This window comes from Chelonoidis abingdonii, chromosome 9, assembly GCF_003597395.2.
Source record: "Chelonoidis abingdonii isolate Lonesome George chromosome 9, CheloAbing_2.0, whole genome shotgun sequence".
NCBI lineage: Eukaryota > Metazoa > Chordata > Testudines > Testudinidae > Chelonoidis > Chelonoidis abingdonii.
In genome coordinates this window covers 25641006-25657683 of record NC_133777.1, presented here as the reverse complement: position 1 = coordinate 25657683, position 16678 = coordinate 25641006, and the positions used below count along the sequence as shown (strand labels likewise).

The 16678-nt window shown below is 44.1% G+C and overlaps 1 protein-coding gene across 2 annotated transcripts in view; it reads left to right on the top strand.

The window, feature by feature from the left end:
* The window catches only part of ABAT (4-aminobutyrate aminotransferase), a 164268-nt gene that overhangs the window by 41391 nt on the left and 106199 nt on the right, over positions 1-16678 (top strand). The window lies entirely within an intron of this gene.

The window sequence follows — 16678 nt, the reverse complement described above, 5'->3', positions numbered from 1 at the left end:
ACTAAATTGTACTTTAGCAGATGCTTAACTGGCCAAGTTAAAACCTCGAATGGAGACTAGGCCTTAACTTGACTAGGTGGCTTCTTGTATGTGGCCTTAGGGCACTCTTGTGCTATGCGCTATATAAACATGTAACAAAAAGATGGTCCCCGTTGTGGAGGGTTTGCTGTCAAAACATATGCTAAAGTTTAACTTGTCTTGTCCTGATGAGTCTTAGAAAGTGTTGGAATCAGATACTTAAACCAGTCAAACAGCACACCTTTAAATCCTGCTCTACACAAAGCCTTAGAGGGGAGGCCTGGCCTCATTGATTTCAATGGCATTACTACCTTCTATTCTACTTAGGATGTTTGAAAAGAAACTCTGCTTTTGGATTGATATGTGAGGCATTAGTTGACATAAGGATGATCTAAATTTTCCCACTGATGTTCCTTTAAGCGGTGGTTCATTAGCTTAGTGGATTACAATATTTAGGATATTTTGTGACTGGTTTTACTGTTCTTTTGGGAATCCCATCTCACATATATTATTTCATGACATTTCATATCTTTACCATTTTTGCTACAATATTCTGGTTAATAGATAAGGAGCATGGTGGAGACTTAATTGTTGCCAAGTATTTGACGAATATAAGCACCAAGAAAAGCAAGGCATAGTTCAGGGTGACACAGTGAGTTATATGGCAGCTGTCCGTCTCGAAAGATGATGGTGTGAGCACCAAAGCAGTTCAGTTACTGCATGTCATGCTGCTGCATCACAAGTGGCAAAAAGTCCAGTTCTCAAGCAACAGTCCTTGCCACAAATAATGCAGGCAAAAAGTGCAAGACTAGAGGATGAAACTGGTGTGCTACTAGCCCTTGATGCCGTCTTCGCTTTCCTCTCTCTTAAACAACTCTCTTCAGCCTCTTTGACTCCCTGGTGCAGCACAACCTTCTATTGTGTCCTGTTGCTAGCTGCATCTTCCCAGCTTGCAGTGTTGATGTTCAAACTTTTCAAGTCCTGCTTACAAACATCCTTGAACCTAAGCCTAGGTCATCCCAGTGGCCTTGGATCTTTTGCAAGTTCTCATACAAGAGGTCCTTTGGAATGCATCCATTGTCCATCCAGTACAAATGACCAAGCCAACAGAAACATATGAGTTGGGGAAAAAATTAGAGTTGGCAATTTTGCTTTCTCAAGTACTTTGGTGTCAGGAACTCAGGTTTCTCACTTGATATTTAGAATACAACAAAGACAGCAAGTGTGGAAAGTGGTTAGTCTTCTCTGATCCTGTAAGTAAGTGGTGTAGGTCTCACTACATGTAGAAGCATTCTCAGAGTGCATGTCTAATAGACCCACATCTTGGTGTTCAGTGTTAGTTTCCTGTTTTCCCACATGCATTTGGTCTGTGGCCATATGGGGTAGCTGCCTTTCTGGTGCAAGAACTAACTTGTCTCTAGGTGACAAGCTTATTCAAAGTTGATCCTGAATAGCAGAATTTATGCAGAAATTCTAGTGTGGAACTAGATATTAAAACATCTGATGCAGTCGACACACCTTGTGCCATAATCATTATCTTCTTTAGAGTGATGGTTAGTCAAAATTCAACAAAAGCTAGAGCAAAGCTATTGCCGCAGTGCTGGAACTCCTGTGTAGGTGGTGAACACTGCGTCATTGGTGGAAAAAAACTTCAGTTATCACAGGAGTTTGACTTTTTGCTTTTTGCTCTTACATGTGTAAAGTTGAAGAGTTTTTTTCTATCTGATCTGGTATGGTGTCATAAACATACAGCTAAGGGTAGCATAAAATCCCTCCTTACCTGTAAAGGGTTAAGAAGCTCTGATAACCTGTTTGGCACCTGACCAAAAGGACCAAAAAGGAGAGAAGATACTTTCATACCTGTGGGGGAAGGTCTTTGTTCTGTTCTCTTGGAGTCAGCAAAGAAACCAGGGCAGGGCAAATACATCTCCCTCAGCATATCTGGACTAAGCATCTAGTATTGCAGAAATAGTAAGTAATAGCAAAGAAATGCGTTAGATTATCTTTTGTTTTAGCTTGTGAATTTTTCCTGTGCTAAAATGGACATTTGTCCTTGTTTTTGTAACTTAAAAGTTTTATTTAGAGGGGAAGTCCTCTATGTTTTGAATCTGATTTCCCTGTAAAGTATTTTCCATCCTGATTTTACAGAGGTGCTGCTTTTACTTTTTCTTTCTTTATTATAAAGTCTGTTTGGTTTTTTTAAGAATCTGACTGGGTTTTAATGCCCTAAAACCTAAGGATCTGGTCTGTGCTCACTTTGTTACCTATCTGGTTGGTAGAGTATTCTCAAGCCTTCCCAGGAAAGGGAGTGAAGGGCTTGGGGGGATATTTTGGGGAACAGGAACTCCAAGTGGTCCTTTTCCCGATTCTTTGTCTAACTCACTTGGTGGTGGCAGCATACTGTTCAAGGACAAGGTGGAATTTGTGCCTTGGGAAAGTTTTTAACCTAAGACGGTAAAAATAAGCTTGAGGGTCTTTCATGCGGGTCCTTACGTCTGTACCCTAGAGTTTCGAGTGGGGAAGGAATCATATGGTGATGTACATCGCTGGTGGTAGGTGAGAAAGAAGAATGTACTGAAGAGTGTTGGTGCCAAAATACATTGCTGTTTGACACCACAGCAGATTTCAAAGCTGTCAGGTTGGCCACCATAATACTGAACTTCAGACATTGTGCCATTGGGGAAGGATTGAATCAGACTGAGGAGAATGGGGTGCAACCATGTCTCTAGCAGTTGGAAAAGACTTTTTCTGCTGACCAGATCAAAAGCCTTCATAAGGTTAGGCTGAATATTGTGGAGATTTTTCTAATAGTGTGATCCATTAGGATATGTCTTCACTGCTGAGTTAACTTGTGTGATCAGCTTCCATGTCTGAGCACCCAGATTGATCTAGCGTGGATGTGAGCAGACACACTGCCAAAGCCCTTCTGTGTCACTGTGTCCTCACTGTTGCTATGTTCACCTGTATGTCACTACCATGGCAAATCTGGTGCTCGCTGTCAAGACTGCCCACTTATTTTCTAAACGGTAAACATCTTCCAGGGTGGTGGTGGGAAGGAGTGTTCGAACAAGAAAAGGAAAGTAAATAAGCACATAGGAAGAACAAAAACTCAGGCTTGTTTGTAACTATGACAACCTGTGTACTTGAGAACTTAAATGCAATTGTGGCATTCCCAATTATATCCTGTTCTACAGAGAACCTTTTGACTATTTGTTCCTCTAATAGTCTTAAAGTAAATATCAGTGTGCCAAATGTATCCATGGCTAAAATGGCAGTAAGGGCAGTAGCTTGGGCTGGTTGCCTGAGCACAAACCTGCCTGGAACCCCTGGGCTAGCCTGAGCTGCTCCCTGTGCTACCACCAGCTACACTGCTCGAGCAGAACTAGCGTTTGTCTGCCTTAGCTGGGAAGCATGCTCCCAGGTGCAATGTGGATGTACCCTGTGGGAATGCATGTTTCCATTCCCTGATAGTCATTGCTCATTCCACTATTAATAATGCTGGTGATTAATGCTTCTGATGAACTGTGCAATCCAAAGTAGAATACTCACTGGTGGTTCTTTTTTGTGCTGGCTTTCTGACTATTCCCTGGGAAACTTTGTCTGTCAAATAAGTGTCTCCTCCTCTTTCAAATGCTGAGAGGCCTTGAGGAATCCTGTTCTCTCTGATGTTGATGGCTGTGGACTGTCATACTATGAACCCAACACATACTGAGCAGAATCCTTCCACTGAACATGGCTCAGTTGCTATAGGTTTCAGTGGTAGCTGTGTTAGTCTGTATCAGCAAAAAAAAAACCCGAAAAAACAAAAACAAAAAAAGACAAACAATGAGGAGTCCTTGTGGCACCTTAGAGATTAACAAATTTATTTGGGCATAAGCTTTCATGGACTAGAATCCTCTTCATCAAATGTATGAAGTAAAAGATACAGGAGCAGGTATAAATACATGAAAGGATGGGGGTTGCTTTACCAAGTGTTAGGTCAGTCTAACAAGATAAGATAATTAACAGCAGGATACCAAGGGAGGAAAAATAACTTTTGAAGTGGTAAGAGAGTGGCCCATTACAGACAGTTGACAGGAAGATGTGAGTAACAGTAGGGAGATTAGTATTAGGGAAATTAAGTTTAGGTTTTGTAATGACCCAACCACTCCCAGTCTTTATTCAGGCCAAATCTGATGGTATCTAGTTTGCAAATTAATTCCAGTTCTGCAGCTTCACGTTGGAGTCTGTTTCTGAAGTTTTTTTGTTGAAGAATTGCCACTTTGAGGTCTGTTGTTGAGTGATCACAGAGATTGAAGTGTTCTCCTACTGATTTTTGAATGTTATGATTCCTGATGTCAGATTTGTGTCCATTTATTCTTTTGCATAGAGACTGTCTGGTTTGACCAATGTACATGGCAGAGGGGCATTGCTGGCACATGATGGCATATATCACATTGGTAGATGTGGAGGTGAATGAGCCCTGGATGGTATGGCTGATGTGGTTAGGTCCTATGATGGTGTCTCTTGAATAGATATATGGACAGAGTTGGCACCGGGGTTTGTAGTAGGGTTTGGCTCCTGGGTTGGTGTTTTTGTTGTGTAGTGTGTAGTTGCTGGTGAGTATTTGCTTCAGGTTGGGGGGATGTCTGTAAGTGAGGACTGGCACTCTCACAGACCTTGGGAGGTGGGAGGGATCGTCCTTCAGGATAGGTTATAGATCCTTGATGATGCGCTGGAAAGCTTTTAGTTGGGGGCTGTAGGTGATGGCTGGTGGTGTTCTGTTACTGTTGTTGGGGCTGTCCTGTAGTAGGTGACTTCTTGGTACCCTTCTGGCTCTGTCAGTCTGTTTCTTCACTTCACCAGGTGAGTATTGCAGTTTTAAGAATGCTTGACAGAGATTCTGTAGGTGTCATCAGGAATAGCATCCCTGATACCATCACAGCAAACCTGGTGGCTGAACTTTGTGACTTTGTCCTCACCCACAACTATTTCAGATTTGGGGACAATTTATACCTTCCAAGTCAGCGGGACTGCTAGGGGTACCCGCATGACCCCTCAATATGCCAACATTTTTGTGGCTGACTTAGAACAACACTTCCTCAGCTCTCGTCCCCTTATGCCCCTACTCTACTTGCGCTACATTGATGATATCTTTATCATCTGGACCCATGGGAAGGAGGCCTGTCGGGGTTCAGTCAGGGTTCGTCCTCCTTCGTGGTAGCTGGGAACCAGGCTGCCTCACTACTTAGGTCCAGCGAATCGGGAGAATTAGCCTGGCTGAGCAGCAAACAATCACCAGTTCAGCCCCTCAGGCAGGGGCTGAGCGAACAGTTTAATATTAGCAAGCCCCAGCCCTGGATCAGGGCGGGGCAACAAACAGTCAGGGGCTCAGGCCCTCTGGCAGGGGCTGAACAAACTGTTCAATAACGGCCCAGATCTGACCAGTGGAAAAAGAAGACTTCTGACAGAAGGAGCATGTGGAACTTTGAATCACAGAATATCAGGGTTGGAAGGGACCTCAGGAGGTCATCTAGTCTAACCCCCTGCTCAAAGCAGGACCAATCTGCAACTAAATCATCTCAGCCAGGGCTTTGTCAAGCCTGGCCTTAAAAACCTCTAAGGAAGGAGATTCCACCACCTCCCTAGGTAACCCATTCCAGTGCTTCACCAGCCTCTTAGTGAAATAGTGTTTCCTAATATCCAACCTAAATCTCCCCCACTGCAACTTGAGATCATTACTCCTTGTTTTGTCATCTGGTACCACTGAGAACAGTCTAGATCCATCCTCTTTGGAACCCCCTTTCAGGTAGTTGAAAGCAGCTCATTCTTCTCTTCTGCAGACTTCCCCCAGCCTGTCCTCATAAGTCATGTGCTCCAGCCCCCTAATCATTTTTGTTGCCCTCCGCTGCACTCTGTCCATATTTTCCACATCCTTCTTGTAATGTGGGACCCAAAACTGGACACAGTACTCCAGATGAGGCCTCACCAGTGCCGAATAGAGGGAAATGATCATGTCCTTCGATCTGCTGGCAGTGCTCCTACTTATACAGCCCAAAATGCTGTTAGCCTGCTTTGGAAGATGGCTTCTTGCGGGGGGTTTTTTCCCCTCCCAAATTCACAGTCAGGCTCGAGCTCAGTATTTGGAAACGGGAGCAACATTTTACCAGTGTGCCATTCATTGCCAGTCTTGGACATGCAGACAGAGAATAACACCATGAATGATCTGAGAAAAAGTCTTGAAGAAAAAAGACTTAACGTGGTCTATTGTACTTTCATTGCACATACACAGACTGCTGCGTTCTTCACTCTCTTCCTGTGGCTGAGTGAATTACAATTAAACAATCCCAAATACCCTTAGCTAACATACTGCCAGTTTTTTTCGTTTGCTTTTTTTTTTTATGGTTAGAGCAGTAAGTCAGGATTTCTAAGTACCATCCTTAGCTCTGCTAATAATGTGTTAATCCTCAGGCAAGTTGCTTACTTTCTCTCTGCTTTGATATATTCACCTGTCGTCATCTTTGTATGGCAAAAGAAGTGATTAGTAATGTTCAAATAGCCAAGTCCAGATAAATGAGTAGCTTCAGAAGTGGCTTGATATAAGTCTGAGATGCCACCAGCAAAAGATCGACACGGGCATTATTTTTTACAGTGTGGTCCATAGTCTGTGACTGGCGTCCACAGTTACATTGTCTCATCTTCCAGAGATGTAAGAGATGACAGCATCTGCCATGCTATGTTCTGAAAATGTTCAGTGTGGATCATTGTTTCGGCATAGATTGAAGCCTGAACGTTCTTTTGTGGGCTGGCAATCAGATGTTGTTTGAGACATTAGTATTAGCCCAGAATTCTTTCCAGTGTGCCTCCAGATCGAATTAGGGCAGCGGTTCTCAAACTGTGGGCTGGAACCCCAAAGTGGGCTGTGACCTCATTTTAAAGGGTTTGTCAGGGCCAGCATTAGACTTGCTGGGACCTGAAGCTGATGCCCAAGCTCCACCCTCATCCAAGGTGGCAGGGCTCGGGCTCCATGCCTCCCTCAACCCCGGGGTCATGTTGTAACTTTGTTGTCAGAAGGGGGTCCCCATGCAATGAAGTTTGAGAACCCCTGAATTAGGACATTTTTAAGAGCTTTAGCCCAATGCCAAAAAGGCTTGCACGATTTCATGCATGTCTTTGTAAAGTTCTGGAGGTCCTCATGGATTGATAAGTTCAAGTTGGTCATGGTTCACTTGTAACTCTCTCTCTTGATGGCTGTCACTCCAAATCTTGAGTGCAGCCAGATATACATACCAGAGTGGGCATCCATTGAACAGATGTTGATTTTAATGTTCCATCTGTAATTCTCTTTGTGGCATTAAGCTACACATCCAGAGATTTGGAATGTGAGAGCTGCCTGGCCAAACTAGTGTACTAAATTTAGTGATCAAGTATATCCCTTCTACAGTGGCTGTTCAAAGTGTGTGCGCATTGGCACCCCATGTTGCGCCTGTGAGTTTTCAGATGAGGTTAATTGTTGCTTTTACCTTTTCACATGTCTCTTCCAGATGAGCTTTAAAAGACAAGCTTCTCTCTAGAGTTACACTTCAGACAGGGCTCATTTCGGATCTGTTGATGACATTAAGTGGTTCCTCGACAGCTTTGTTGCTTACGGAAAAGGCTCTTACCAAGCTTTTGGTGGCACTGGGGCAGAGCTTCCAGTACTGAAAGTATTCCTACATTATCTTGAAGCTGGTGGAGAGGGTGTCACTGATGGCAGTGAGGTCTTTGCCTGTACTGCAAGAGTGATGTTATCAGCATAAATGAACATGTCCAGAATTGTGTCAGGTAAAACATTAATATAGGTATTGTATAGTGAAAGGGGGACAACGCAGATCCTTGAGGTAAACCACCACAGAGGGCATGTGCTTTGCTGATCTGCCCATTCAAAAGGACACCATAGTTACATTTGCTCAACATTGTGGCCAGGAGTCACATAGTGCTATGGTATTTGATGACCCTTGATGCTTTGGGCAATAGCCCATATCTCCATACTGCATCATAGGCAGTGGATAAATCAGTCAATGCTGTGTTGATTCTTACATTCTGCTGGCAGTCACCCTCAATATAACTAGTAGTAGTGAGAACCTGGTTGCAGCAACTTCGTCCCAGTCCGAAACTGGCCTGTTCCTTTGGTAGCATGACTTCAAAGATGGGGTGAGATGGGCCAATAAAATCCTCTCCATTAACTTACAAGTTAACATGAGAATCTCTGTTGCTGACCTAAGAATCAGACAACAGACCATAATGAGCACCCTGGATTCCTCCAGGATAGACATCTTAAGTCCATGTCTGATGTACTTGGTGAGGCCATATTTTGCATCATTCATGGTGACAATGACTTCATAGCCATTAATTTTATATTTTACAGCTTGCTTATAGTCTGCAGCATGAGTTTCTTGCAAAGCAACAAAATCAGTGTCATTCTCCTTAAGAACTCTTAAGCATTAAGTTGGTATATACACAGCACTTGTTCTATGTTCTTTGATGCTATCCTGGACAAGGGCTCTTAACAGATTTCACACTGATAATCCTACATGGGTGTGTAGTTTGATCAATGTCTGGTAGCCTTTAATGACATTTGTTACGTTAATCAGTAACATGTAACAAGGTTAATAACATGAAGGTTGTCAAGTTGCTCTCTATTTACTGGTGAAATGGTGTATAACCTACTTCACAAGAATGGTGATGGTTAATGAGTGCAATGCATTTTGAGGCCCTGTATAAGTAGCCTCTCTTTGATGTAGTTGGCAGGAAGTCATTAGATTCACCCACCCTTGCTCAGATAAATCTTGGGGAAGAACATGATTATGAATAGAGGCTAGATGAACAAGCAATTTATTCTGAGAACTGGACCCAACCCTAGCCCCCAGCTGTTTGCGAAATATGCAAAAATAGTTCAGCCTTTGGGCTCTTTGTGAGCTGTTTTTCCAATATTATCTGTTCAATATTAAATATGATGGTGGTGTTACCTAGCATCTACAAACAGGAAAGAAGTCTGATTTAATTCATTGGGGGACTTTTATGTTTTTTGGGGAAGGTTATGACAGGAAAGAGAGGAAGGGGAGAGCCAGCAGGAGATAAAGACTGAGGGAGATTTGGGATGCTTTTAAAGCTTTCCCTAGTCTCTTTTCCACAAGAGAGTGTATTACATTCAGCTACATATATGGACCCTAGCTTTGAAAACAACTGAATCCTCATGCTCTAAAGAGAGATGTATTGGCTCTTTTGCAGACTTACTGTTCATGTTTTTTTCTTGTCACATTCACACAGAGTAATTCTGTTTTGCATCCAGATGCGCAGTCTGTTTTGCAAAGGGTGCATTGAGATGACACATCTACATCTCTCTCCTTTTGGATTATTGTGTCTGTGGGTTGGGAGAACTGCTCTCATAAGTGCCACTTCCCTATCTAGGAGATAATATTTATTTGCAGTGTGAATGCTTGCATATACATATTTGTACATTATTCCAGACGCTTTGTCTTACCATGAATATTCTTGTGAAGAAGTATTAAAAATGCTTGTTTAGATCATCCTAGCAAATTCAGGGGTTATTCCAAACAGTATTTATGAATCTTCTTTGCAGTATTTGCCCAGCTTCTAATTATGTCCCTTCTTGCTGTGAATAGTGCCATTCCTGACTGTTGACTCTAGGATCAGGAGCAGTTATCTTAGCTGATTTGGGGCTCGTCTATGCTTAAAATGCTACAGTAGCACATTGGCATAAAGATGCAGCAGCTAGATTGATGGAAGAATTCTTCCATTGACCTAGTGCTGTCTACACTTTGCCCTCCCTTTTTTAAATTAAAATGTCACCTGACAACAGTGTACTGAATTGTGAAATGAACTACTCAACTCAGCTTTTGGATAAATATCTATCATATAAATGATCCAAGGTACTTGGAAAAGGAGCTACTCTTTTGCTTTTTGGAGGTTATTTCCACTTCTGCCTTTAGGCATGTAGATGGAACAGTATAGGGAAGTTTGCACTGTGGCTGCCTGCTTGGAACAAGGTCAATGGATAATGGCAGAACTGCAGTCCCTAGGGCTGTCAGTCTTCCACCTTTCACCAGCACTAAATTTTCTACATGAAATTAAAAAGCCCTTCTTGCTCTCAGATCTGTGTTGGAAGTAAATGAACAGTGTGTGAGCTTGAGGGTATGAATGGTTAACTCCTCGCATAGTGGCATGACTGCCATGCCTGCCTAGCAAAGTCAAGGTTTTTCAAAAGTGAGGGCAGCTAGAGAGCCCATTCTCCCCAAATTGTTGTGGAGATCTTTGGTGTAACTGCACTGCACTGCTTGTGCTGCAATTTACTAAACCACTTCATTGTTCCCGGTTAAATGGTTTTTAAGCAGTTGAGGGAGAAATGAATCTGCCCCCATGAATTTAAAACAGGTTCCTGTACTTTAAACAGAAAGAATGAGCTAGAAGGCTGCAGTCCGCAGCAATGATATCTTCTGTCTCACATTCTTGAAATATGTGTGTTTTTACCTCTTACTCTGGCACTTTTGCTGAACAGTGGTTTCAGATACAGATCCTGTGAACTTCATTCTGAAACGTAGATTTGTCTTGCAGGGTATGTTTTAGTAAAATGCGAAGTACTTCCAATACTAACCTGGGTTTATGTATTTAAAACAACAAGTAAACCTAAAATAAATAAAAACATATGCCCTTAAGTTTACGTACCCTGTAGAGTGAATTATATTGAGATTACTTGGATTGATAGTGCTACACTAATGGGAAATTAGAAGAAAACTCCTAAATGCAGACAGGATTCACAAATAGCAACAACTTAATGGACATTTAGGCAAATGTACCAATCAGTTAGAAGATACAGCTTTGTGAGAGGAGCTATGCATAATGGAAGTTGAGAGGGAGTTGATTTTCTTTACTATGTGATAAAGGATAATTAATCTGAAGAACAGGTTATCAAGGGAGGTTGTGGCATTCCGGTTAGTCGAGGTTTCTAAGAACAGTTTAGGTGAGTGCCGGTTATGAATAGTCTAAATATACTTATTCCTGCCTCAGCCTGCGGGGATGGGTTGTATGACCTCTTGAGGTGCATTCCAGATCTATATTTCTATGATTCTATGATTAAGGCTGCGATTCTTTTATGGAGGTTGTAGAAGTCACTGATTCCATGACTTCAAGCTCGGGCACTCCACTACCAGCTGCACTGGCCATTGCCGGAGTGACCCAGGACCAGCTGCTACGGTGATCCTGGCCAGCAGTGGCCAGTGCGGCTGGTCCTGGGGACCACCCATGCAGCAGTTCTGGGGAGCCCCAGGGGGATGTCTGAGCAGTGGTCCTGGGGGCTGCACCAGAGCCAGCTGCACCGGCCGTTGCTCAGGCAACCCTGGGTAGCTGGTTCCTGGGACTGCTGGAACAGCGACCGGTGTGGGTGACTCTGGGGAGTGCCAGAACAGCGGTCCCTGGGCAGCTGAAGTAGCAGCCCTGGGGTGCCCGGAGGCCATCCAGAGAGTGGTCCCCAGTGGTAGGGTGACAGTCAACCCCCAGCACTTTAGCAGGCTCCTCCCTGGTGCAACGGAGCCCCAGAATTGGAGATTTAATCAGGGGTATTTATGGTAAAAGTCATGGGCAGGCTGTGAATTTTTATTTGTTGCCCCATGTGACTTGTCCATGATTTTTACCAAAAATACCTGTGATTAAATTTTAGCCTTATCTATGATATGATCTGACCTCAGGCTGCAAAATTAATAAAACTTAAAAACAGCTGTCAAACAAAATTAAAGCAAGCTACTTAATTCTTAAATTCTTGTAATAATAATTTTGTGTTGTCTTCAAGGAGCTTTTACATAAAGCCAATACCATCTCAAAATGTAATTTTAAACATTGCATGAACATTATAACTTAAAGGATGCTAGATAGGAAATAATAAAATAAGATTCTGCCAGCAAAAATATGAGCCGATCTGTTCAGGGAAACAGTTGGTAACACAGAGATTTAGTGGGAAGGAAGATGTGTGAAAAGCAATAATGCTGAAAGAGAACTAGGGGTGATAGTGGGGAAAAAAAGTAGATATGCAGTGTGATATGGCTGCAAAACTAAAGCCAGTGTGTGTTTGATCTGCATACACAGCAGCATCTCATAATTTCAGAAGGAAGGTGGCCTAGACAAACTAGTGCAGAACATGCAGAAGGGATCAATCCTGAGAGGGACTAGACTAGATGATCTAATAAACATAATAAATCCATTGTTTTTCCCCAGGTTAAATTTTAGCATTGTGCCATGGGTAGAACTTCATTGCTATGTTTTATGTGCTGTTATTACAGAAAATAATGGCCGATTACAGTTTAATCAGTTTCCTAGGGAGGTTTCTGAGGCCATGTCTTATCAAGCAACTTTAGTTAAGGGCTGTGAAGGAAACCAGGGATTATAGTAGTAAAGAACAAGTAGATAGCTCAGAGCTGTAAGATCCTGGCTTATTAACTAGAGAGGCAGTGGGTGGGGACATGACTTTTTTTTTCCTGAAAACAATTCCCTACCACAGTGGCATTGGCTTTTGACCCAGGCATATGCCAGAAAAACAGAATATATCATAAAATCAATGTATAAAGTACAATTCTGATACAGCACATGCTTAACTTTTTATACACTGGTGAGGGGTCTCACTGAATACACACTGTGTGAAGTTCAGCAGGTTTGTAAGTCTTTGAAGGGTCTGAGCCTGTATGGAGGAAATGGAGAGGAATTGTGATGGAAAATATTAATAGGCATTAAGGGAGACCAAATTAAATGAACCTTCTGCTGGAAACCAAGTAACTCTGCTTTCTACAAGTGGTAACCCAGCTTCATTAAGCTCCTGATCCAAAATTAATAAATGTATATCATGAGTATGATGGGGTGGACTAGGCCCAGAGACCCCCTGCTGGAGGCGTCAGGGTCCTGTCACGCTCATCTGAGGAGCAGAGCAGTGGAGCTAAGTCCTCCAACTGGACTAGAGAGGCTGCAGGGAGAAGCCAGTCAGTTTCTTCCAGGAGCCAGAGGATTGCAGCTGATTACTCCTGGGGAAATTTTGCACCACTGTACATGCACAGAATTTGTTTCCCGCAGATTTTTGTTTCCTCGCAGAAAAGTGACTTTCTGATGGTGAAGCAAAGGGAAGCCACACGAGCGGTCATAAAACCTTCCCCAGCAGTATGTTTTGGGTGCCAAGGGAACCCAGCAGAGAGGTAAATCACTGTGGGGCAGGGGCTGGGACTCGAGAAGACTCGGCTGGTGGTGCCTACCCTGTGTCAGACTCAGCTGCTAGTCGCAGCTGGGCTGGGGAAGATGAGACTTTCTCTTCTCCTGCATGTCATCCGGGAATGTCAGACCCACCCCCAGATTTCTTTTCCAGCTGTAGTAAGCTCTGCAAACTCTCCCACCCCAAACCCCTGTGCTTCCTGCACCCATCACTCCTCAGCTGCAGGGGGAAGGATCACTGTACAAGGAGCTGCTCCCCCATCCTCCCAACCTCCACGCATCCAGCCCCCGTCATACCAAGACCCTACCACTGAGCCTTACCCCCCGCGCGCACACCACCTAGAAACCTGCCCCTCAACAAGCCCCACTCTCTCTGCACCAGCATTACCCCAACAAGCCATCCATATCCAGTTCCCCACTCTAACCGAGCCCCAACCAGCTGCACCTGAGCCCCACTCCCCCAGCATCTGGACCATTCGCACTGAGCTCTTTCCTCCCCGGCACTCAGACCCCGCCGCTGAGCCACAACCACCTTTCATCTGGACTCCCCTGCAGAGTACTATTACCATTGCACCCAGAACCCCCCAACAAGCCCCTGTGCATCCAGATTCCCCATGCACCTGGATCCCTCACTGAGCCGCTGACACACAGATTGCCCCCCACAGAACCCTCTCAATCCACACCTGGAACCCCCCACACTAAGCCCCTCCATACTTGGATACTGCCATGCTGAGCCTGCCTGCCCACACCTGGTGCACCTGGCATGGAGGGGCAGGGCCTTGGGGTATTTCTGGGGCAGGTCCAGTCCTTGCGCTGTGTCAGGGTTTGACGCAGCCTCATCGCTGAGTCTGGGTATGGCTACACTGGCACTTTACAGCGGTGCAACTTTCGCGCTCAGGGGTGTGAAAAAACACCCCCCTGAGTGCTGCAAGATACAGCGCTGTAAAGCCTCAGTGTAATCAGGGCGGCGCTGCACACTACACCCGTAGAGGATGTGGCTTACGTGCAGCGCTGGGCGCTCCGACCACACTCACACTTCAAAGCACTGCCCCGGCAGCGCTTTCAAATTTCAAGTGTAGCCATACCCTCTGTGTCCTGGGAGGGGAGATGCACCGTGATCTCCCACCTCTGTGCAGCCAGTGGCCTATGCTCCCCACTGCCACGCTGGATCCTCCCCATTTGACAAATAACATTTGCAGAATTTTAAAATACTGCGCACAGAATTATTAATTTTTAGTGCAGAATGCCCTCAGGAGTGGATGATGTTCCAGGCTGGCTAAAGGGAACTGCAGCACCATGGACAGTTCAGTGCTGGTGGGTGGGGGTGGGGGGAGTGGAAGCGCTACTGGGCTGAAAACAGGAGGGACCTTAGCTAAGGATGAAGCATCCGTGAAGGCTGGGACTGTGCGGAAGTGGCCGAAGGAACTGAAAGTAATTTTGTTAAAGGGACATGGTGGTGCGTGGCTGCTATTCTTGAGGTCCCTGGCTGGGACCCGGAGTAGTGAGTGGGCCTGGTGCTGCTGTCCCCCTCCCCCCCCAATAGGCCACTGGGGAAATGGCCTACAATCGGACAGCAGTAGAGACCCAGAAGGGGATCTGAACTACTTAGTGGCCCAGCTGGGGCCAGAAGGACCTAAAAATGGCAAAACCATTGCCTCCAGGGAGGAAGCCTTGTGGGTGCAACCTGATACCAGGGCTGAGACTGTTTAAAGACCACAGACACATCCAACCAGAAGAGGCCCTCATGAGAAGTGGGTGTCATGTCATTACAGTGAGTCTCTAACTTTTCCAAAGTACACAACAAATATGTTTGTTCTCAGCTTGGCAAATTTCAAAATAGGTTTGATTTTAAATTTAACTATGTCTAATTGAAGTGCAACCAAGTGTCAGGCTGATTATCTTAGGGAAGACATAGGGGCTCTTTTCAACACAAAAATTGTCTTTCCGAATTAATAAACTCAGATTGGCAGGGACTGTCTGGAACTGTCAAAAAATACTGATATGTAAAGTAAAGCAAATGCTATCTTGGATAATGATAACATAGAGATTAAACTTCTGACCTTTTTAGTGTTTGCTAAAACATACTTTTCATCCATGCAACAATAAACTAGCAGCTTCCTGGGCATCTAGTCATAAGCGTAAGTTCCAATATTTTATTAGATGTATAGAAATGATATATGCAGTAAAGGCAGAATGCTTCTGTGAAAGGAGGCCGGAAAGGCAGATGCATTTTCATGGCCTATCACATAACAAGATATAGGTCTGTTCCCATGGTGACCTATGGAGGGCACAAGTGACATTGCCTGTGAACTGCATATTTATAGCTGAAACTTCATAAAACTGTTCCAACAACTTCTGGCAATCAAGAGGAGGCCCATGAAAAGCAGCAGCATAAGAATTGCCATGAGTTGTGTTGGGGGAGGGAAGTTGGTGGAAAGATATTTGCTGCACTGAGTCGAACATGAGTTCGTTTTTAAGAATAAGATTTTAATTTAAATCCTCTTGCCCGCATTGACTAATTGGTCTACAGTCATGAATGGAGATGATAGCTCAGCTGGACACTATTCCCATTACTGCAGATAATTCAGAGTAAAAAAACAGCCATATTACAGTCCAGGTCCAAGTCTTCACTAGGAAGGCTACTTAGACTGCAGTGTCTTCCCTTGGATACCTGTGCGCTGCACTGTCACTGTGCCTCAATGGGTCACAGCTGAGAATACCAGATTCAGGACAAGCTGCTGATAAATAGGGCAGACTCATCCAAAACTGGTGGTTATTCTTCCATTTGGTATACCGAGCAAGTAACACAAGTAAATTTCTGTCTCACCGCATTGGTTAGCAAGAAGTCAGAAATGCAGTCTCCTTAGGCATTCCAGCCCTTGTCTCACCACCCAGATACTGAACTCTATGACGAGTTGTTGCTGAAAACCATCGCATATGGGGTCCTCTAATCCCAAGAGATCAGCCACATAGCCAGGTCAGTATATAACTCAGATCTTACCCAATAATCACACTGTTGCCAATCCTTTAGCATCTAATATCTAAAGGTTTATGTACAAGAGAAAAGAAGGAGAAATTTAAAAAGGTTAAGGAAGTCATATACGTAACAATCCATTGCAGAGTTCCTGGATCAGGTTTATAGGAGTGATATTACAGATTGCTGGCTTGTAAAGACTCTGGTAACTTCCAAAAAATTGGAAGCTCTTCGGTCAATATGCTCCTTTTAGTGTAAGTCCATAATCCAGAGATCAGAGCAGGAAAGAGGCAAAATGGGGATGCTTCTACGGTCCTTTAGTATAACTTCTCCCATGTGGAGGGAATTCTCTCAGTCTTAGTTTGTGGAAAATTATAGGCACAAGATGGAGTCCACGGCCACATGCATGCTTTGATGACTCTTAGGAGCAGCCATTACCCATATTCTGGCTAAAGCATCCAC